Source organism: Panthera onca, chromosome B2, assembly GCF_046562875.1.
Source record: "Panthera onca isolate mPanOnc1 chromosome B2, mPanOnc1 haplotype 2, whole genome shotgun sequence".
NCBI classification, from domain to species: Eukaryota; Metazoa; Chordata; class Mammalia; order Carnivora; family Felidae; genus Panthera; species Panthera onca.
In genome coordinates this window covers 80,920,439-80,943,238 of record NC_138343.1, presented here as the reverse complement: position 1 = coordinate 80,943,238, position 22,800 = coordinate 80,920,439, and the positions used below count along the sequence as shown (strand labels likewise).

At 36.8% G+C, this 22,800-nt stretch overlaps 1 long non-coding RNA gene across 1 annotated transcript in view; it reads right to left on the bottom strand.

The window, feature by feature from the left end:
- The window catches only part of LOC132667386 (uncharacterized), a 210,738-nt gene extending 190,727 nt beyond the window's left edge, over positions 1 to 20,011 (bottom strand). The window contains exon 1 of the long non-coding RNA XR_009605116.2: positions 19,737 to 20,011. This is a non-coding gene — a long non-coding RNA (uncharacterized LOC132667386). The remainder of the gene's footprint in view (positions 1 to 19,736) is intronic.
- Positions 20,012 to 22,800: the final 2,789 nt, after the last annotated feature.

Genomic DNA, 22,800 nt, shown 5'->3' with positions numbered 1-22,800 from the left:
AAGAGAATATCTATGAACTGATATGCATTGATTTTCATATCAATGCAAAAATGCATATACAGTACACTACCTTTGCTTAAGAAGGAAAACTAGGAAATATACAGGAATATGCTTGTTTTTAGAAAAGCCACAGAAAAGATCAACTAGAAAATCATGAAACTGATTGCTTATAAAGAGGTGAGGGGTAATGGAATGAAAGGGATAGAAGAGGGATTGAGGATACCTAAGTATATCTATTTGGATACTTTTGAAAGCATGTTAATGTTCAATATATTCAAAAAATATACATAAATCAACAGATATAAGGAAAACTATAAAATTAAATCCAAACATAAATAAGTGATCCAAACTGTATTTTGAATAAATAATATAAGCATACCGTGTGAGAAAAACAGAACTAATCTAAATTACTTTTGAGCACTGGCTAGCAAAAAACTACAAACAAATCTGGATCTCATCTTAACAGGTTTGTTTTTGTGGTGGTAAAGGTACATGAATTCTTAAACTAGTTTATGTGCATTGAAGGGATAACCAAATGAGTAAATGTATTGATGTGGCCAGAGCCAGAGTTCTGCCTGCAGAAGAAACATGCAAATATGAAAGAGAGAAAGGCAAGTAAAGAACTTTGTGAATTTGGACTGAGCACATTGAACATCTCATCTTTGTTTCTAAATGCTACTAAACGGAACAATAGCTCCTTGCAGAAATGCTAACTCTAGGTCTGTGGTAGGAAAAGTTTGAGATCAGTCTTACACACCTTTTTATACCAGAAAATAAGAAAGCACTCAAAAAAATGATGGAAGCATGTCAGAAAAACACAAAGCCAGCTTAAAGGGCCTCCCACTCACCAAATCTGGGGCAATCTGAGCATGAAAATAAACATAGTAAGAATTATAATCCAATGAATAAAATAGGGATCCTTGAGTCCATACTGGTACTAGATGACAATGATAATGATAGATGGTAGACAGATACATACATACATAAACTTTTCTAGTATATCTTGTTTCAATATTAATCTTTGATTACTACTAATAATAAATTTTAGATCCTTTTATTTCTTCCTTGAAATGTCTGCCATGTTTTCTTCTTATTTTGATTGGAGTTTCAGTATCTTTTATAAGACTATAAGCTCTCTCTCCATATATATATATATATATATATATATATATATATATATATATATCAGATAGATATATGATGGCGAAGCCTTATTGTATTTATTGCAGCTATTTTCCTAACTTGCTATTTTCCTTTTAACAAAACTTCAGTATCTTTTATAAGACTATAAGCTCTCTCTCCATATATATATATATATATCAGATAGATACATGATGGTGAAGATTTATTGTATTTATTGCAACTATTTTCCTAACTTGCTATTTTCCTTTTAACAAAACTTCATCATATTTACTGCAACCATTTTTCCTAATTTGTCATTTTTAATAAACAGGAACTTTTTAGTTTAAAAACTCCTTCTGACACTAAATACACATTAAGAAAAATACTTATTGTGTTATATTCCTTCAAACATATTCTTTAACTTTTCCTCACAAAAATAAAATAAAATGTCATCCAAAATCCCTAGAAGGCACCACTAATGCCAAAATGGAAGAGGAAAGGAAAGAGATAGAAAAGAGGAAGCCAAACTGTGAGGGTTAATGAGAGAGGAGTCATATTCCCTCTGTTGTGCCTTAAACCATTCAATTGCAATTGGGAAGGACATCAGAAGAGAAAAATGTGATCTTCTTCCACAGAGAAATTAATTACTTTCTTAGATTTGAAACCTTTCCAATGAAAAATTTCCTGTTGCCCAGAAGCACCTTTCTAATTAATGATCTTTAGTTTCTCAGGTAAGCTCATGCTGCACAAATCCCTTCTCAGCTTATAAGGAAAGAGGCATTTAAGAAGTGAACTGCAAGCTGAAAGAAGAGGAGAGTTACACAGAGGAAATGAACTGACAGCTGGAGTCCAGGCGTCCCACTCTTATGCTTGGAGCCAGTGAGGGGCTACAAGGATCTTTGTCCCCTGGCTCGGTGGAGAGGAGTGTGTGCTGACTCAAAGCTCCGGCACATTCTTGAAAAATCACTGCACAGTTAACTTCTAAATTACTGAGGACAATTGTAGAGATCAATAGAAAACACCAACCTCTAAAGACATTTCCTACAGCATAATTTGAAGAAGTAGAATACATGAAGCAGTGAGCCACAGAAAATCAGGTCTTAGCACTAATTAGAAATTTTTCTAAGCTTTCCCTCCCAAGAAAATCAGTTCATCGGATAAAGGACCAATTTGAAACATGGTTGGTTTACAAATTATCATTTGGGCTGAAAAAAATTACAGCCGGATATTTGAACCAACATTCTAAATAAAATTGTGAGACTTGTTAATTACTTACTGTTAATAAAATTGTAATGGAAATTGATTATTCGCTAGTAGTTAAAAGCTGTTTTGCACATATCAGAATGAAGACAGCCTATGAAGCAGAAAAAATAAAACACCCACTAGAGTATCTCGTTTAATCGCAAAGGAAAGAAAGAAGCTTAATACTGTGTCCCCAGAAACATAACTTCTTCCCTTAAACTTTGATTTTATAACATTTACTTGCAAAAAATTAATAAATACTTACCTCATGATTAACTATTAAACTCAACTAGGAAAGCAATCTTTTTCTTTTTTAAAATTTTTAAAATTTTTTTATTTATTTTTGAGACAGAGAGAGACAGAGCATGAGCAGGGGAGGGGCAGAGAGAGAGGGAGACACAGAATCTGAAGCAGGCTCCAGGCTCTGAGCTGTCAGCACAGAGCCTGACTCGGGGCTCAAACTCACAAACCGCTAGATCGTGACCTGAGCCAAAATCGGACGCCTAACGGACCGAACCACCCAAGAGCCCCAAAAGCAATCTTTTTCTTTTATAGCTTGATCCTTCTTGACCTAGAGTCATTGTGTGTGTTTGTGTGTGTGTGTGTGTGTGTGTGTGTGTGTGTGTGTGTGTGTGTTTCCCAAGTAATTCACATAGAGGTCATTTCTGCTCTTCCTAAAATAGAAATTCCTGCTTAGCTTCCACTCAAATCCACCCATCTCATTTGATTTTTGTATGTGTGGTTCAACTGTTTACACTGATGTGTTGCCTGAATTACAGTACCCTGAGAATACACCTGCCAAATGCTACGCTTTTAAATAGAAGTAAGAAAATAAACTTCTTGAGCAGATCAATTGGACCATGCATGTTTCCTCCTCAAAGGGATTTAACCTTATAGAAAGGCAGGCAGGTGTTAGCCAAACCATCATCTTTTTTCTTTTTTTTTTTTTCAATTTTTTTTTTTTAACGTTTATTTATTTTTGAGACAGAGCATGAACAGGGGAGGGGCAGAGAGAGAGAGGGAGACACAGAATTTGAAACAGGCTCCAGGCTCTGAGCTGTCAGCACAGAGCCCGATGCGGGGCTCGAACTCACAGACCGTGAGATCAGACCCCAGCCGAAGTCGGACGCTTAACCGACCAAGCCACCCAGGCGCCCCATGCATCATCTTTTTTCAAATAGTCACACCTTCTTTCCTGACTGGTTTGATCAATCGTTACCAATAGTTCTATTATCCTCCTCCCCATGTGCAGATTCAAAATGTGATATAATATGGATCTATTTCCTTTCATTTCATTCTTTCTATATGCCCAGGTCACATCCAGTACATAATTTCCTTCATGTTATCTTAAGTATTCCCTTCTCCTATATTCTCAAAGCTTAAATTCAGATCCATTGTTCAACTGTCCTTTTTGTTTTCTAGTTATGAATTCACTCTATATTCTCATTTGTATGAGAAAAATTAGGTATTACCTATGATATATTTTGCTAAATGTTTAATATTCATTATTGTAAAATGTATAAATACAAAAGCATAAGACAAATGAATAAACAGGAATTGTAAATATATGTTAGGACCAACTAAATATCAACAAGTGTACATAGCTAAAGTCATATGAAGATTTTGCTGCTAAACATTAGGTAGACCAGAATAATATGTGATATTAATATATCATAATTTATTGCATTATTAAATATGTTTGTTGTAAAAAAATTTAAAAAGTACAGATATGCCTAATGAAAATAAAAATCTCTTACAAATCCACTGCCTTAGATGACCACTATTAACACTGGTATATGTCCTTTCTGGTTTTCCCCATTCCTACATATGTTCTTTTTTCTTACAGTAGCAGGCCTCAGACTATACAGCCTGTTTTGTAACATGATATCTATGTTAATAAATGCATACCTGAAACATCATTTTTTATGGCTGCATTTTATGAATACCCTAAATTTGGTTTTCCTAACCTTAAAAGATTTTTAGATACTATACCTAGATCCATTTTTTGCATATAATTTTGACTAATTGCTTCATAATAGTTAATGCATACTGACCAGGATCCACTTAAAGCCTACTATTATATAAAAACATCAGCAAAAGTGTTTAGCTCTTAGAGGAAAGCTGATGTATAGTACATCATAATGTGAAATCCAACTAAATAAATTTTTTATTAAACTACAGCATTTAGTTCCGTGGGCTCATCTGCTATCAATTAGGGTGATAAGCAGGCACTCAAAAGCTAGCTTTTCAATTATGTTTTCTACCTTTCAACTGAAATGTTCCTGTCATTGCACATCGTGTAGTAATTCCGAAAAGGCTTCATCTTAGCAACCAAGTGATAACTTTAAAATCAAGAATCTGAACCAATTAATTCCTAACATTAATTACTTCTTTTAAAACAAAAGGCACTTTAAAGTAAGTGACTGCAAATATACTTTTTAATCCCACTAACAGTCCTTATCTCTTTTTCCCCCAGCTCACAATTCTGTTGACAACTCATGCTCAGACTCAAATCATCATTCAAATCATAATTAAAGCATAATTCTGAGCTCTCTTTGTACATGCTAATTCCACAACCAGCAGATGTAAAAGCCACACAGAAATTCCTATAGAGTATTATTAGCTTGCAAGGAGCAGAATTAAGATGCATAAAAGTATCTTCTATAGCAAGTAAATATTTTGGTTTTAATTACATTATTACCTTGTTTTATGCAACTAATTACTACGATTTATTGTATAATTGACTTTCAGAAAAAAAATATTACCAGAGCAGTTCTGCAGTCTTAAACTGAAGATAATATATACTAATAACTTTGCCTATACCTTTAGTTCCCTTAAAAATGTAATGTAAAATATTTTTTGCGGTAGGCTTGGTAAGTCTCTTTTCTCTTTTCCCACTAATACATAAAGTTATCATATACTACAGCTATTTGCTGATTTATTTCTTTGTAAATCAAAGGGTATTTTAAAAAAAAGCTTATTTTCAAGCCAAGGACAATGTATTGATCTATCTTTATTCCCTAGCACCTAGCCCAGAAGTTGAAATTTAGCAGGTGCTCAATTTGTTTTATTAAATAAATTAATGAATTAGTCATTAAAGTATTCCTTTAACTTAACATCATAAAAGCATTATTGTTAAATACTAGCTGGTATCTATTTCAGCCTTACAGATTAAAACCTGCAGCCTTTAGAGCAAAAGACTGAACATTAGAAATAATAACAGTTTGCTGTAGATTGAAAACAAATGAACTCATTCTGAGACTCCGCAGTCATTCATAAGCCTCTTGAGCTGCCTGCCCTCTCGCAGTTTATGACCTCAGCCAAGCCTTTCTAGTGAAATAAAGCCTTGTGTTCACTCTGGGGCCATCTATTGTTCTCTCTGTAATTTGTACCAAATTTTAAAGGTTATAAATACTCGCAGTGAAGCATAGTTGCTGAGCTACATTCATTCACACATAGGTTTTTTTTGGTTTTTTGGGTTTTTTTAACTACAAAACCAGGGGCTGGCATTTACTTACTTTATAATAATCTAATCGTATGTAACTTTGAACTCAGGATGTTCTTCAAATGCCATGATTTATTATGTCCTCCTTGGTCACATAATAGTCAACCTTGCCAAATTCAACTAGGCCAACCTTATTCTCCTAGGAGAAGTAACTAGTAATAAAAAGTCTAGTTATTTCTCGCAAGAAACTATATATACCTGAATTATTTTCAGATTAAGAAAAAAATCTGGTAAATTATGTTGCAAATGACAATGAGGGAAAATAAGCATAAATATATAAATTTTCACTGCCTACTACTTCTATTTCCTTCTTGTTGCTGTGCTTTTTGTTTAATATTTCTTGGACTAACGTGCCCTCTAATGGTTAAAATAAAAATACAATCAGAACCATAAAAGAAGTGCCAACACATTAACTTCAAGGACTAATTCTATTTAAAAGATAATTCTTTGACTCAAACCTATGTCTTCAAGATGAAAATGGATTTGCCTTTAATAAAGAACAAGACGACTATGCATTTTATCTGTTCTGTATGATAGGCAATGCAAATGAGGTGCAGCAAACAGAACTTTGTCAAATAGATTTAAACATTAGCTCCCATAAAAAGGCATCAAGTATTTTTAATAATGTCTATAATTAAGTCTTTGCATGCACTGAAGTTGAATTATGGATTGGGATTATGCCTCTTCTAATATTATAATTTAAGCATTTCATTTAAGAAAGATATTACTCCAAAATAGATTATTTTGGTTCTTCCTTCATTTTTATTTTTCTAACCTAAAATGAAAGCCTGTCCTTAACTTCTAAAAAAATATAAATACATGTACACAAAAAGACTTAAATAGCTGTGCTATTTGTTCACAACTTACCCTCAATGTTTGTGCTCTTATTTTTGGTTCAGCTGTAATGTCAGAAAGTAATGGAGATTCAGCAATTACCCAGTTAATGTGACCAATGGCAACAGTCCATTGAGCTAAGGCAGGAAATCAGGGAGAAGAAATTGCTTGAATGATTTGGCTTGGCTTACTAAGTTCCAGAAAGTTATTGTAGTTTTACAACACAATTTATTTCTGACAAGAATTTGGTCAAGACAGAAAAACATATATACAGAAAATATATTTAATTCTATCTAAAAGAGTAAAATTAAAGTCATGGGCATAAACAAAGAATATCAAACTTAATGATTTTCAGCCTTGCTTAAGTATTATTCTTAGTACTTCAAATAATTTGCTTCTTATCAAAACATGATAGTATGTTCATAATGTGGAATTTTTAACCCTTTCAATTGTTGATGCATTAAAAAAGAGAGATATCAGCATTTTCTCTGCCTTAGAAGTAAAAACAATACTTTTCCTATTATATACATGGGGTTACTGTCACTGAGGTGAACTGTCCTACCAAATACTATACAAAGACAGTGACAAAAGCAAGATTAGAATTTAGAATTATTTATGCAGTTTGCTGATTTTGGCACACAGGAATGTGTTACTTTGTTAGAGAAAAAAATTACATTTTCCTGAATTAGAGTTCTGCCTTTATCTTTCAGTACTAGCTTTATAGAGTACATTCTGTATTCTATTTATATGATATTAATTTTTTAATTTTAAGTGAATACCAAACTATTAAAAGGGCTGCAGCCTAAGGGACCCTGTTTCTGTTTGTGCTTTCAAGCGAACTTGAGCAAGGCATAAAAGATTTTGATCCTCAGTTGCTCGCCCTATAAAGGAGACTGAATTAGGTAACCTCTGATCTCTCTTCTAATTTAAAACTAAAGGGTTTTTTTTTTTTTAATAGTACACATGAAAAGAATATGCAGGCATTTTATGAATATAATCTAAAATTCTGGATTTTATTTAGCTTTTTAAAGATACTATAACTTTTTCTTTACTATTTTTATCATTGTACTTGACCATTTTGCAAAAACACTCGATAATACTCAAACAGGCGAGTATAGGCGAAAATATCTGGTGAATACCCTTTTAAACTATAACCACTGAGAGTTAATATAAGTGAATCCTACTATCATCTGCCCTTGTTTATTTTGCTTTCGATTACGTTATCTTTTGTTTTTGTTTTGTTTTGCGTTGGGACTTGTATACTTTGAAGACAAGAATTATTTTCTTCTCATGGTATCATTATTCAATAAAAAGATCCTCAGTAAGATTGACCAACACAATCAAGATTAAGTTTGGCAGTTTAATGAATACAAATAACTGAGACCAGGTGAGTAAACTATCAATAAAAGAAGTGAATGAATGTAGTCTCATGTTCTTAAAGGAAAACTTAGAAACAATATGTCAAAGAGATTAAAAGTATATGTTAAGTACATGTTTGCCCCAAAATCAATATGATGATAAATGATTAGAACCAAAGATATGTTGGTTGATACGGATGAAAATAATTGCCTAAAAGACCAACACAACCCACATTAGAACTGGCAGCATATTGCACCCAGTGCTTGAATCTCATAATTTCGTACTATAAAGAGAGCTGAAAATCAAGGAATAATAGATCCAGTGGTTTCTCTGTGATTTCTCACAAACTCAGCATTGTAGAACTTCTGTTTGGTCTCCAGCAGTTTAATGGTAGCCAGGATGGAAGGCTGAGCCAAGGGGTCTCAGTGCATTGACTAAAAACCTACCTTTGTCCCACCCAGCTATCTTTCATTCTTTTGTTCCCTGGAAGTAAGAGCAAGTCGTTCCCTTCTATCAACAAAAACTGAAGCCAAGGTTATGTATATAGCTCACGTGTAGCCCAAAAGAATGGTCAGGAATCTCCATTCCCTACCTTTATTCCTCACCTAAGTCAGATGTTCCTTTTGCCTCTGCTTGCCCTGGTGGGTTCACCATGTGGTTATCATTCCTACTTCCTTGAAGTATGTGTAAAATCCACACCTTAAGAAGCACACCAAGGGTCATCCATAACTGCAGTTTCATTCTGTAATTTCTCATTTATAATACCAGATACTTTTATTGGTCCCTAAGCATCCACTTCACAACCTCCTACCCCAGGCTTCTAATTTTTTATGGCCCCCAGGATTGCAAACCTATGAGATCTGCTCAGCCCTTCAAACATTACTGCTTTTCAAGACCTGCCTCCACAACCATTAGTGCTAGATGCATGAAAGGCATATACTCTGGAGGCAAAATAACTAGGTTTGAATCCCACCTCTTTTAGTACTAGTTTTGTGACTTTGGACAAGCAATTTAACCTCTCTAGACCTCAGTTTCCTTATCTATGAAATAGGGATGAGAGTAGCAACCCCATGGAGTTATTATGAGGATTAATCATGTTTTTACAAATAAAATACTCATAATATTGCTTGGTATATAATAACTGATCTAAATATGTTAACTATTATTAGAATAGCTAATTTAACTGTTTCCTCTATCATAATGGCAGAACAATAAAAAAATTCATTTTAAAGACTCAACTATTCTATTTTTTATAATCAACGTCAACGTGCTCATAAGTCCTAGTTCCCCAGTTCATACCTGTTGTCCTGGGGTAATTATTAATAGCAACCTCTTTTATTTTCAGTGTCCAAATCTGGACAATAAAGTATGTAACCGCTTCAATTATAATATAGAAAGTCAGTTCTCCTGTACAATCAGGAGAATGAATTAGATGGCCTCTGAAGTTAAGTAAAATGTGAGAGTTTTCATTAAAATAGATGGGTTATACATGGAAAGAAATATTTGAATGCTTTATTAAGTCTAAAATATTATAAAGTGCTATTAGCTTTGGTTAAGATGACATACTTTGATGGCTTTTTTTCTTTTTTCACAGAAGAGTTTGAACTTACATGTAGGGAGCTACTTTTGTTTCACTCGTTCAAAGTGCATGAGAACCCCTCTGGAACTGTGCCCTCATTCCCCTTTAACTTTTCCTCTCCTCTTCCCTAGGTGGTCTCACTCCCTCTTCTCCCAGTAGACATGAGGTGGAGTGGGGAGTGAGCAAGGAGAAAGAGAACTTAACTGCTCTCGTTAAACTCACCCATTAAATCAGGGCTCTTACAGAAGCTGGCCAGTCTCCAATCTAAGCCTGGTGAGCAATCACTCCTAAACAAATAGTAACTGATTTGCCTGATTTGTAACTGATATTAACTGATTTGATTAATAGATTTGTAAGCATTGTCTGTCACTGCGTGATAGGTACAGAATGACAATATCAAACCTGAGAAGTAATAACATCTTCGTTTAGTTCATTACCAACATTTTAAAGTACTTAAAGCTAGAAATATCTTCTGGAGGATGACAGGACTTCTTAAGATTAGATTAAAATACAACATATGGGAATTGCTTTTATTTCTTATCTCTTTTCCATCATTCGGAGTAGCTTTTCCAATTTGAATATTATACTATTTATGTCCATCTTTAATCACATTGTTTTGTTATAAGTCATTGATTGATATAACTTGTAAAACTTAGGCCAAATAGATATTACTTACAAAGGATATGTTGCAATCAATACTACTTACTTAAAAAGTTGATTGATTATGTAAACATAGTTCACAATTATACCTCAGTAGACATGCAAAATTTAATCTTAAATATGAATCACACTATAATTGCTTGATCGTTGCAATGAGCTGAAAGAAAAAAAAAACACAAGGATCCTGCAGAGAACAAGAAATTGTGAAAGCAATCATAGAGGGAAATAATTGTTACATTTATGATTCTTTCAATTATGGATTATGGAGACAACTGCATGGCAACCTCTTCAGTTTCAAGACAGCATGGTGTTTTATATAATAAGGCTCTGAATACAGAAACTATTATCAATAGTGTTTGCAACTTAATTGGCTACCTTTGAAGCTAAAGAGGTCTTTCTGCTTTCTAACTCTGATTCCTAGCTATATTTTAAAACATTGGCATTCTGTCCAGCTGTTTAACTTCCATTTATGTTCTTAGATTCTCTAGAGGATAGCAGATATATGTTTTACTGGAGCTGAGAAACATTTTCACTAGGCAGGAATAAGCACAGAATCTGTTGAGCACCCATAAATTTATGTGTTTATCCAACAACATGCCTACATTGCACCTCTACCCTATTATAATTACATTTAATGTTAAAAGAAACATCACCTTAAACCACATGTAGAATTTACTAAGTCCTCAAATAAAGCTAGCCTCTAATGCCTGGCACATTTAACAGAACAGCATTAAGAAAGATGAATTCCCTGTTTGGGGCTTAGTTGGTTTAGTTGGTTAAATATCTGACTTCGGCTCAGGTCATGATCTCACGGTTCATGAGTTTGAGCCCCACAGCGGGCTCTCTGCTGTCAGCACAGAGCCCACTTTGGATCCTCTGTCCTCCTCTCTCTGTGCCCATCCCCCACTCATGTTCGCTCTCTCTCTCTCTCTCAAAAATAAATAAATATTAAAAATTTTTTTTCAAAAAAAAAAAAAAAAGGATGAATTCCCTGTTTAAAGTTTTGTCTAGAAGGGGACTTGCTAAAATAGGCTTTGGTCACATTAATGCTGATGTTCTCAAATGTATCTGCACCAAGAGAAATGCCAGTTAATGAGGACGATAGTTTCACTGCCTTGGTTCAACCAACAACAACAACAACAAAAACCAAGAAGAGTCTTGGTATAGCCAAAGAAAGGGAAGGCTTATTAATACTGTAGACTAGGAAGAAAAGAAGGTAAAAATGTACACCTCACAATTAAAAGTAGAGATCAACAATTCTATGACCTAAAAATCTTGGAAGGTTACATTTGGGAGAGGGAAACATTCATCTCAGGCTGATTTCAATGATCCATCACATTTGATTTTCCTATAGTGAGGTCTCAGCTATAATATGACATCATCTTTAATTTATGCCATAGAAAATAATTGTTTATTTGATTTCTGTTAAGTGCCATTTGATTAGTAATACTAACACAGAAAGTGGAAGAGAATGTATTATTAGAAATAAAAATATTTAAAGAGCAATATACTGATTCACAAAGCGAACTTTCCACATTGTGATATAACCTCAAGGAACTCAGTATTTTGAAAGGTTCCTCTAAGACTATTTTCTGTTCTTCCTGGATGATCTGTGTTTATAGGAAACCATTAGGAAGGAATTAAATGCAGTTCTGGGAAGTAAGGTCCCACTCCTGTTCCCACTTCATCAGTCCCTGCAGGAAGGGTGTCCATCTGTCCTTCAGACAGTTCCTCCTGCTGTTGGCCCTACTCCCCACTGGCTCTGAACAAAGGTATAATTTCAGACATTGAAAGGATCCTAAATACCTCCCCATGAAATCCAATACTGATAAATTCCCACTTTTACGGCTTTTCCTGTACCTCAAAGGATTGATTCCAGAAAACCCTTATTAAAAATACAATATGTTACTGGAAGAACTAACACTTTATCATCCACTATGATAGCAACACCAACTTTGTAATTTCCTAAGCTCTTTGTCAGAAAAGGCAGTGAAAAAATGAGGTTAGTATTCATTCATTCAAACATATATTGTCAATCTACCACAGCTAGACTAATTGCTGGGAATCTCAAGATAAATAAAACAGTGTCCTAACTGTCAGGGAGTTTACTGTCTGGTGGAGAAGACGGATATGTATGCAATAATTTCATCGCATATATTAGATCAGTCTTAATAAGGAATCATTTTATAACAAAAAACAGAAACTCAGCTGGACAAGTTACATAAAGAACATATTAGGGGCGCCTGGGTGGCTCAGTTGGCTAGGCATCCGACTTCGGCTCAGGTCATGATCCCATGGTTTGTGAGTTGGGGCCCTGCGTTGGGCTCTGTACTGACAGCTCGCAGCCTGGAGCCTGCTTCCGATTCTGTCTCCCTCTCTCTCTCTGCTCCTCCCCTGCTCACACGCTGTCTCTCTCTCAAGAATAAAGATTAAAAAAATTTTTTTAATAAAATAAGAATATATTAGCATAAATAGATAAGAGTTTCTAAAAGGAAAATGCAGTCTCAAGAGGGACTCTGATAAGAGTCGATAAACAAGAACCTACTGGTGTTCCCTTTCTAAGCGTATCTTTCATATATACTTTTTCCTGCAATTTGCCCCATTTCCCTACCTTTTGCCATAGATCAACTTTTTTGGCTTGTACATATGACCATATCAACCCTTGAGACCCTAAGACCTTACTTATCCAACATCCATAGCCAGCTAATTCACTCTCTCTCTATCCCCATATCAATTTTTGGAAGAGAATCTAACTTCATCCTACACCAGTCCAAGGACAGATTCTCCTAAAAGGAAGTGTGGGAATGAAGAGGAAATAATTGCCATCTTCAATACAATAAGGTAATTTCAAGGTGAGCCTTGAAGGAAAGTCAGGCATCTTTCAGAGAAACAAAGGGAAAAATGCAATCCAAGCAGACAGACTATCATAGTCAAAGGTATGGACGGAGCAAAATAGCTTATAAAGACACATGTACAAAGATCCACAGTCAGGTAGCAACTGACGATGCTGGGAAGATAGCCAGGGACCAGACAACAAAGTTCTTTTTATATTCTGCTAAAGATTATGATTTTTATTTGAGAACTGATGAGTGTGGTGTCCAAAAAATTTTTTTAGAGAGAAAGTGAGTTGGGAGGGCCAGAAGGAGAGGAAGAGAGAGATAGAGAGAGAGAGAATCTTAAGCAGGCTCCACACTCACCACGGAGCCTGATGCAGAGCTCAATCCCAGGACCCTTGGATCATGACCTGAGCCAAAATCAATAGTCAGATGCTCAACCGACTGAGCCACCCAGGTGCCCCAAGGTGTCAAAATTTTTAACCAGAGGAGAGACAAAAGCAGACCTGTGTTTTAAGGGAAAAAATAAATAGGGGTGCCTGGGTGGCTCAGTCAGTTAAGCCTCTGAGTTTGGCTCAGGTCATGATCTTACAGTTTGTGGATTCAAGCCCCACGTTGGGCTCTGTGCTGACAGCTCAGAGCCTGGAGCCTGCTTCAGATTCTGTCTCCCTGTCTTTCTGTCCCTCACCCTGTTCACACTCTGTCTCTCTCTCAAAAATAAATGAACATTAAAGATTCCTTGTTTTTTCTCAAAAAAAAAAAAAAAAAAAAAAGGAAGAAAAGAAACAAAAACCCTAACAGCAGGTGAAGGATGGAAAGAAGCTATTGGAGTAATTCAATAGCTACTACAAAAGAGATGGTGTAGTTTCAAAATAAGACCGTGGTAAAGAGGATATAGAGGAGAGGAAGGATTCAAGAATATTATGAAAGCAGAATCTAATATGAAATGGAGTCAGTTCAGAAAAGCAAAGAATAACAAGCTTTGACCCAGAGAAGAGAATGAAAGTCTAAATCCAAACCAAGACAGGTGCTAAAGGATGCTCTAGACATAAGAAAAAGAACACATTGGAAGAAGGGATGGACACAGAAGACGTGCTTTGCATTCTTTCCAGTCTTTCCCTGGGGTGTAGCCTTTCCTATGGTCTCTGAATATTTCAACCACATAAAGAAATGCAGACTCCGAATCTTCAGAATATAAGCACAAGAAGCAGAAAATAATTGCTAATCAAACCTTAATCAAAAGCATACTCTAGTTATCCTGTCATTTTATGACAATGTCTGTCAATTCAGCCTATCACATTAAAGGACAAGAATTCATTCCTGGTGAGGCCTTAACTCATGGGTGCTGGGCCTTGTTTCGTTATGTATTTAATTAGAAGTTTTCATGGTGTTGTTTTCTTTTCAATTCCAAGAATAAAAAGTGAAAAATGAGAAATGCAAACTTCTCAGATGATCCTATGACTTTGAAGACACATATCTGAATATATGATCTCTTGCTTTTGCATTTAGAAGCCCTGGGGAGCAACATTATCAGACTGATTATGAATGCGTATATTTTCATAAGAATATGCAATCTTAGCCAGCTCAGCACAGGACACTGAAGTGACTAAGTATCAAATTAAAGATTATTCTTTTTTGTGTGGAATTCACTCCAGCAAGAAATTGAACAAGGGGATTTAAAATCCAAAAACAGTAGGACCACCTCCTGAGACATTATTAATTATTAGTGGGCCCTAGTCTTCCAGTTTCTTATCTCCCTATACACCCAATGCTCCCATTGCTTTAAATTATTATCATTATTTGTTAAATGCCTTCAATGTGCTTGGTACCCTGGCAGGCACAGAAAAAAAGTACCATACCGGCCCAGGGGCTTTCTACCTAAATTGCACAGATATAATTTAAGTTTGAAAATGGGTTGTAGTTGTCAGTTACAGCCTTTTCCAAAGGCTTAGAAGCAATAGAACAAAAACTAAAAGTATATAAGTTCCTATCCATCCCTCTCTCCCCTTGGGTCTTCTTTATATTCCAAGTAGCTTGGTCTACTAACCCAGAAAACAATATTGTGGAAACGTGCCACAGGTCAGTAATGAGAGGCCATCAAGAGCTCAGAGAAAATTATCAACACTTAGAAACAACCCTGTGTGTCTGACTTCTCACCCTGCTGCTCCCTGCTGTCCTAGACTTGAAGGGGGCAGGGAGATGGGCACTGGGGAGCCTGTGTTCAGAAGCAGTAGCAAGTGAGGAGAGTTGACTGGAGAGTAAAGCCCCAGAACTGACTTTCTCTTCCCTGTCCTTACCCCACCCAGTCCAAGGTGTGACATTGCCAGCAGCGCCCACACCCCCACTGCAAATCTTCACCATCCTTTCAGAAGCCTTGTGCCTCCCCCGACATCTACTCCAACTCCTGTGACAAATAACTAACGTGAAATCTGAAGCTTACCCTGATTTAGGTCCTTCTGTATATATTTTGATTCCATAAAAATCTAGTTGTATAAAAGAAAGGAAAAATGGGGATACCCTCACACCTCTATTTATCCCCTCTTTTCCCATCATTACTATTTAAAATACTCCTTTTCAAAAATAAAAAAAATGCTGTGCTTGCCTCAAGGTCAGATGGGTGATAGGGCAAAAGCAGTGAATCGGGGCTCTATTCCACAACAGGATGAAGAAAAGCCCACACAAAAACCATAGGAGACAGATGTGGAGAAGGAAAGCAGGCAGACCAACCCTCGGGCCAATAAAGAAAACAACAGTAGGAGGACTGGTGGATGGGATGGGGGATTAGGATATGGTCTTAGCCTCCAGAGAGTGACTGGGGGTTCACTCTACTAAAACATTTCCGATCTCCCAGGTCCCACCCCAGCCTCCACCAGTGGCCTTGGGATCCACTACCAATGGTTTGTCATTAGAGCATCTCAGCAAAGAAGAAAGGGAGGAGCTCTTCCTGATTGCGCAGAATCATGAGGTGCACACAGAAGTTCACAATCGTTGAAAGTTATTTCCTGATACATCATTACACATAACAACTTATCTAAATTCAAAAACATATGTTTTCCCTTTGAAATACATATTCCTTGAAGGTAAAGCTCTTATCTGAGCATTAATATAGTGAACAGTGCATATGGATGCATTTCCAAAGGATAAATACTCCTATCTCCACTGCATAATTGCCTACTGGCTTCACCTTTCTGCTTTAATTCCCAGATCCAGTTCCTCAGTCATTGCAACCCAGCAAAGCACCACCGATTATGCCCCCTTCGACAACTAACAATGTCCCACTCTGCCACCTCCTCTGGCCTTCTCCTTTCTGTTTCCTATCTGTATTCTTTCTGTCCTGCATTCTTTCTCCATGCATGTTACACAAACATTCATTATTGATGTAAAAATTGTCCACTGAATGCCTACTATGTAGAAGACATCGATCGTGCTGAGTACAAAGCCTTGGAGTACCTAGAGTTTTAGCATTCCATTCATGTCTGCTCTAACCCACCAATTTCTAAAATGTCAACTAGGTCTTAGTCCACTGATGCACTATGAAGCTAAGTTCTTATTCCTCATACTCCTGGCATTTGTCTGGAGATTGTTGAATGCATGCATAGTTCTTTTCTTACCGATCCTTACTAGTCTTATTATGTGGACCACAAAAACCCTAGCCCATTTTCTGAGAATTAGCCTCAGTTGTTCAATCATTCAAATAAATGAAATTGCCTTCAATAGATAGTTTTGTGTTTTACAGAGATTATAGAAAAGTAATATTTTAATGGTTATGTCCAGAGGTAATTCTGAGGACATAAAGGGAGCAAAAGGAATAAAAACTATAATAAAAGTGAAATAACAAAAATCCTGAAAGTAAAAGGTTTAAATGTGCCATGTTTACTTAAAAATACAGATTTTCAGAAGAAAAAATTGAGGTAGAGGTGAGTTTTCAGTTAATAAAAAGATTTATAATATCACCTTGCAATATGAATAAAGTATGATTCAATTAGTAAAAATAGAATATACATAGTTATTTTCTGGCATATATGGATATAGCAAATCTGTAGTATTTGTACACTTCACTCAATATGTTTGTTAAATAATGGATACCCACTTCTCAATTTTTAGCTCCCACTTCATCTTCAAAACGTTGCCAAATATCCACAAAAATAAGAATAACCAGGTGAGAGGCATATTTTAAGAACAGGTTAAATGATTTAAGATCGGATCAGTCTTCTGCTTTTTCTTAGCTGGCCAGACAAAGGCTAATATATGATTGTCAGATCTGGAATCCATAAATGTCATAAGCACAAAGCTGGATAATCCATATCAGTGTGCAGGGGTTGGGGGAAGGTGTGGAAAACAGAGGACAGAGAGGCAGAGCAATAACATTAAAAAAAAAAAGTTTTTTATAATCATAGTTTCTAAATGTTGGTTAAAGGAATGTTTTGCCCTTTTTGTAACGTATTTTTTCCTAGTTTCTATACTGCCCGAATTCTTTCTATCCAAATTATTGCTTAAATGTTACTTTTCCTTGCCAGTAAATTCCCCTTTTTTCCCTCCAGCTTTTCTATAGGTCTTTTATATTCCAGGTTTTCTCATCCTTGCTTCTACCCTTTTCATTAGTCTATGCAGTCTATTCTCAAGAATAGACTCAACATTTTATTTTTTCTCATTTGTTTTTCACCTTACATCTGGCGTGTATACAATCAGATCTATAGATAACAGTAGTAGCTAATATAGGATGATACAAATAAGCATAAGAACAATAATATTCTAGTTTTAGGTTTTTTTAGTCAGCTTTTTGTTTTTCTCAAAGAGGATTCTACCTTATCTTCTTTTCATTGTTAAAAGCTAAATGTAAATCAATGTTTCCAACAAGAGCCCAAACCCCAAGCTAGAAACCCAGAGAATTCAGAGTCTGTAAAAACTTGCCAGTGCCTCCACTTTTTGATGAGAACAGATTTGGGTCTGGATGAAGTCACCGATGTGCCTCTCAAGAAACAAATGTCAGCGCGACCTATTAAAGTCAACCCTGAGCTAGGTAGCAACAATGAGCTGGGGATTAGCATTGACAGCTCCCTTAATGTGATTCTTTTGGACAGGGATTAATTTAATGTGTTGCTGTCAAATGAAACAAAAAACGAGATGGATTTACTAATGACTCTATTCTATACCACACACTTTTCCACCCCTGATCTATGTCAGAATGAATCTGACAGCAAAAGAAAATAATTTTTTAAGATGAAAAGGAAGAAGACATTGCCTGCTTGACAAACTTTCAAGAAGGGAGTTTTTCCTGGGCTCCCAAGAGGGAAGATGAACATAGGATGGGGGCCAAGTGAAGGGAGGAAATGGGAGCAGGTGGTCACCACTCCAAGGAACAAGGGTGTGGGACGGGGAGTCGGCCCGTGCTTTGGCACAAACTTGCAAGATGCCCTTAACTTCTCCAGGCCTCTTTTACCTCCGATGTGAAAGTAAAAGGTTGTATGTGGTAGGAGGCTTCTAAATCTCTTCTTACTTCTAAACTGCTAAATTCTGAAAGAGAGGGGCCCCAAACCAGCTGGGAGCATTAGCCTTGTTGCAAAGACAACCCCACACTGAGGCTGTGACAGAGAGGGGGCGAGTCAAAGAGGGAAGGTTGATCTTTTAGCAAAAGGGTTTGCCAAGTCAAATGCTAAAGCCTCCTTAAAATAATTTGGATTCTTCTTTGTTCTCCCTAACAAAGAAACTTTAATTCGCAGTTCTCTGAGAAGAAAGACAATGCAGACAAGCCATTTTTCAGGTGAAAGGTGTCTCGTCAATTAATAATCATTGAATAATCACTAAGAATTGGCAGGAGCTATTCGTCGAATGGGGTGCTCATAACATCCAAACTGCACCGATTTACAATACAAACTAGGCATTATTCCCTGTGACTGTTTTGTTTTTACCTCCTGTGAGGGTGCACACATCTCTACTTTTAACGTACTTGTGTAGGTTCATGTAAGTTACAGTTAGGTTAGTAAACATCCCCGGCTTCCCTGTGTCTGAGTCTGGTCTCACTGGCAGGTACGCTCCACCGCAAAGCTTGAGCCCAGGCGCCTGGAAACACTGTCCTCTGAGCCCTGCCTGAGGCGTATGGTTAACTTCTGCACGCATCCCATGCAGCGCCCGCCCGCAGCCCTCAGGGCGCGTTGATGGAGTTGTGTGGGTCTGGAGGTGCTGGCCGGGAGAGGCGAACACAGGGGCCCCCGCGTTGGCGTGGCTGGGAGATCCCAGCGCGGAGCCAGGAAGAGGCTGGATGCGACCGGGAGCGGAGGGATGGGGTGACTCTCCCCTTGCAGGAGCCCAGCGCCGCTCGCCCTCCCTCCTCTGCCCAGACTCGCGCTGTGGAGAGGATGTCTAGAGAGGCCCCCGAGCCGCGCCCTTGCTTGGGGAGGTAATGACCGATCCCTGCCCGGCCGCCTCTGCTGCACGCTCATGGAGCTGCGACTCCAGCCCGGCGCGTCCTGCGCTCTGCCCGCCCTGCGGGCCCTTTCCCTGGGCGGCTGGCACGATCCAGCCAGACCCTGGATCTGGGTTGAGGAGGGGTGAGAATCCTGGCTCTGCTATTTAGCTCGGTGACCTTGAGCAGTTATCTAACCTCTTAAGGTCGATGTTTCCAACCCGTGAAACGGGACCGAAGACGCCTTCTCCGCGGGCTCCCTGTGGGATGAAATGAGAGGCCGGATGCCCAGCCTCCGGCTCCTAGTGTCCTGCCCCGTCTTCGTTCAATTCCGCTCTTGCTCTTCTTTTCTATGTTCTGCCCTTTCTCTTCCCCGGCGTTTACTGTCATTTTTGATCCTGTTTTTTCCCTTGGTTTTGTCTCCCCAATCTCTCGTAGAATACCTTTTCTCCTTTCTTTTCCTCCCATGTTCATTATTGTAGCCAACAAATTCATCAAAGATTTGTTTCCACTTCCTAGACTCTGGGATTCCCATGGCAAATCCGCATAATCTCCATCAGCCCGCTCCCCGGGCCACCCCAAAATAATCGGGCAGAGTCTAGGAAGAGCTCTGCTTACTCTGTGAATGCAGTCTCAAGACACACTTGCTCTCGCCCCACTTAATTTTTATGCAGGACCCCTGAGACCACCGCTGCCCTGAGGGCAAGGGCCGCTGTGGCACCTCTGTCATCATGTCCCCTCTGCCAGGCCCAGAAATCTATGCAAGGTCTCAACAAATGTCACAAGCTACCAGGGGGCAGAACCAGGAAGTTGAGGCTGGAACCCAATCATGCAATGACTTGCCTTGATTTCTTACTACAGAGAAAAACAAACATATATGATGTTCCATATTTATATACGAACATAGTTTTTAATCTTCAAATAAGCTGAAAGATACAGTGTAAAAAGAGATAACACAATATCTACTCAAGTGTTTTGTCTTTTTTTAAGCCATGTTCTGTAATTTTTACTTATAGAAAGAACTGAGGGAAGTTCTTTATTGATATTGCTTAGAAGAGGGAGAAAATCGAATTGCCTAAAAATGAGGAGTTGCATTTATGCTCATTAATTGAAACATTTTAAAGATGTCTGCTAATACTTTTTATAATAGCAAAAACTGCTACACTATCATAGTATATATAGTATAAAGAGTGTACATAAAATACCATAAACTATAACCAAAATTTGTACATGAACTTTTTCAAAAGAAGCAAAAAGTTAGGGGGGGAAACTCTTATTAGAAGGCTAGAGAATTTTTAGTTGCTTGCCATTTACCTCAAACTTAAAAGTATCAAATTTCCTTTGAAATTATTTCTCATTTTTATTAGAATCTAATTGTAGATCACCTGTAAAATGTTGGGGGAAGGAAGACAAGTACAGAAATATCAATTCTGTGCTTAGATTTTTGCAAGAGTAAAAGAACCACAGTACCACCTTGTGGGGAAAAGAGATTTTTTTTCATCTTCTATATTATGGCTGTTTTCTTTTCCTCTACTATATAGTCATACGTACATGCACAAATTTTAAATAAAAGTAAATAAAACCATTTAAAGCACAGAACAAAAACGTGGGTCTATGTGAATAAACTATGACAATATGCCTTCTCTATTATTTTAAACACACTAGCATGTTTAGATCAAAATAACTTTTATTAACAAACTAGCATAATGATATATGGCATTAAGAAATTTTGCTTCTAATACTAAGCCCAGAAATCAAATGTTAGGCATGAAACACTAAATATAAAATTATGTACGCATCCCAAAAGAAGAATAATTCTTTCAAAAGTTGGTTTAAATTTCACTATTAAATACTAATTATGCTTTTTAATTTCTTTGTTCAGTTGCTTGGACCTGAAAGAGGGATATTCTTAGACAAATACAAAATAATATCTTCCTTTTTAAAGTTGTTTATTTCATTACGTTTAACATTGGCAAAGAAGTCAGACATGTATAGAAGCTATATTTGTTAGTTTAACAACTGTTCTCATCACTTTGTGGATATAAAAAGGGCATAGATCATAAAGCTTGGATTTTTAAGAAGATTATAAGACTCCAAAGCCAAGAAATGCAAAATAAAAACTGTCTCTTATTGTACATCTGGAACTATCTTACATGACATGAATATCTCCTGCTCTAAACGTGTTTTCTGCAAGGCAAGAGAGAATTCTGGGGTTACCTGTAGGCATTCTTTATTCTCTGTGCTTTAGAATCACAGAGCTGGTATATCCCTCTGACCTTCAGGAAGGACTAAATCAAAAGCATCCCGGGAAGAGAACAGTGTATTTCAAACTGTGTTCAGCAAGCCCTAGGGTCTGTCAAAAGATTATAAGGGGAGGGGAACACTGACAGAGGCCCCTCACTCTGAGGTTCCACCAACTGACTCTGATTTCATCGTTTTCACATACAAGAATTCTGCCTAGGATTGAGTTCAAACAATAGACTCCATGGCTTTAAAAATGCCAAAAAATCACTAATCTAACCTAGCCTATTTTGTGAAAGATTAGTAAAGAATTGCTACAAGAAATGTCCTAATGCTTCCTGCACATTTATTAACAAATGTATTTTAGGAACAGCCCACCATGTTTCCACATAACACATTCTTTTTCTTTAAAAAACAGTTCACTACAAAATGTATACAGTTTGGCTATTTAAAAAACTCAATTAAAACCTAATTATATTAAATAAAAAATCTCTGTATCACAACCTCAACCCACTCACTTCCCCAGGAATAACATAGTTAACAATTTGGTTTGTAACCTCCCAGATACTTTATCTCTGTGAGGACAGATACAAACGTGTTTGGGTACACACACAAACACACACAGTATTTGTTTCAAAACAACTGCTTATCACCTGTGTTTCTCCTTAAATTAAAAAGTATCCTTTAGTGTCAATACCTACAGAACCACCTCATTTATAAATTTCTCCACATTATCATTCAAGGTATGGATGTATATACTTAACCTCATCTCAATTGCTGAATATTTGGATATTTGTTTGTATATCATGCATTTGCACTTGCTCTTCCCTCTATCTAAAATACATTTCTTACACTACACCTGGCCAACATCTACACATGCAAGTTTCAGTTTTTTATGTTACCTCTGCATAACCACACTACCAACCTATAAGAAGCAACAACTTCAAAATTTTAAAACAGTTTCTCAATACAACATACTTCTCTACCTGAACATTTTAAACAATACAGGATTTTTTTAAAG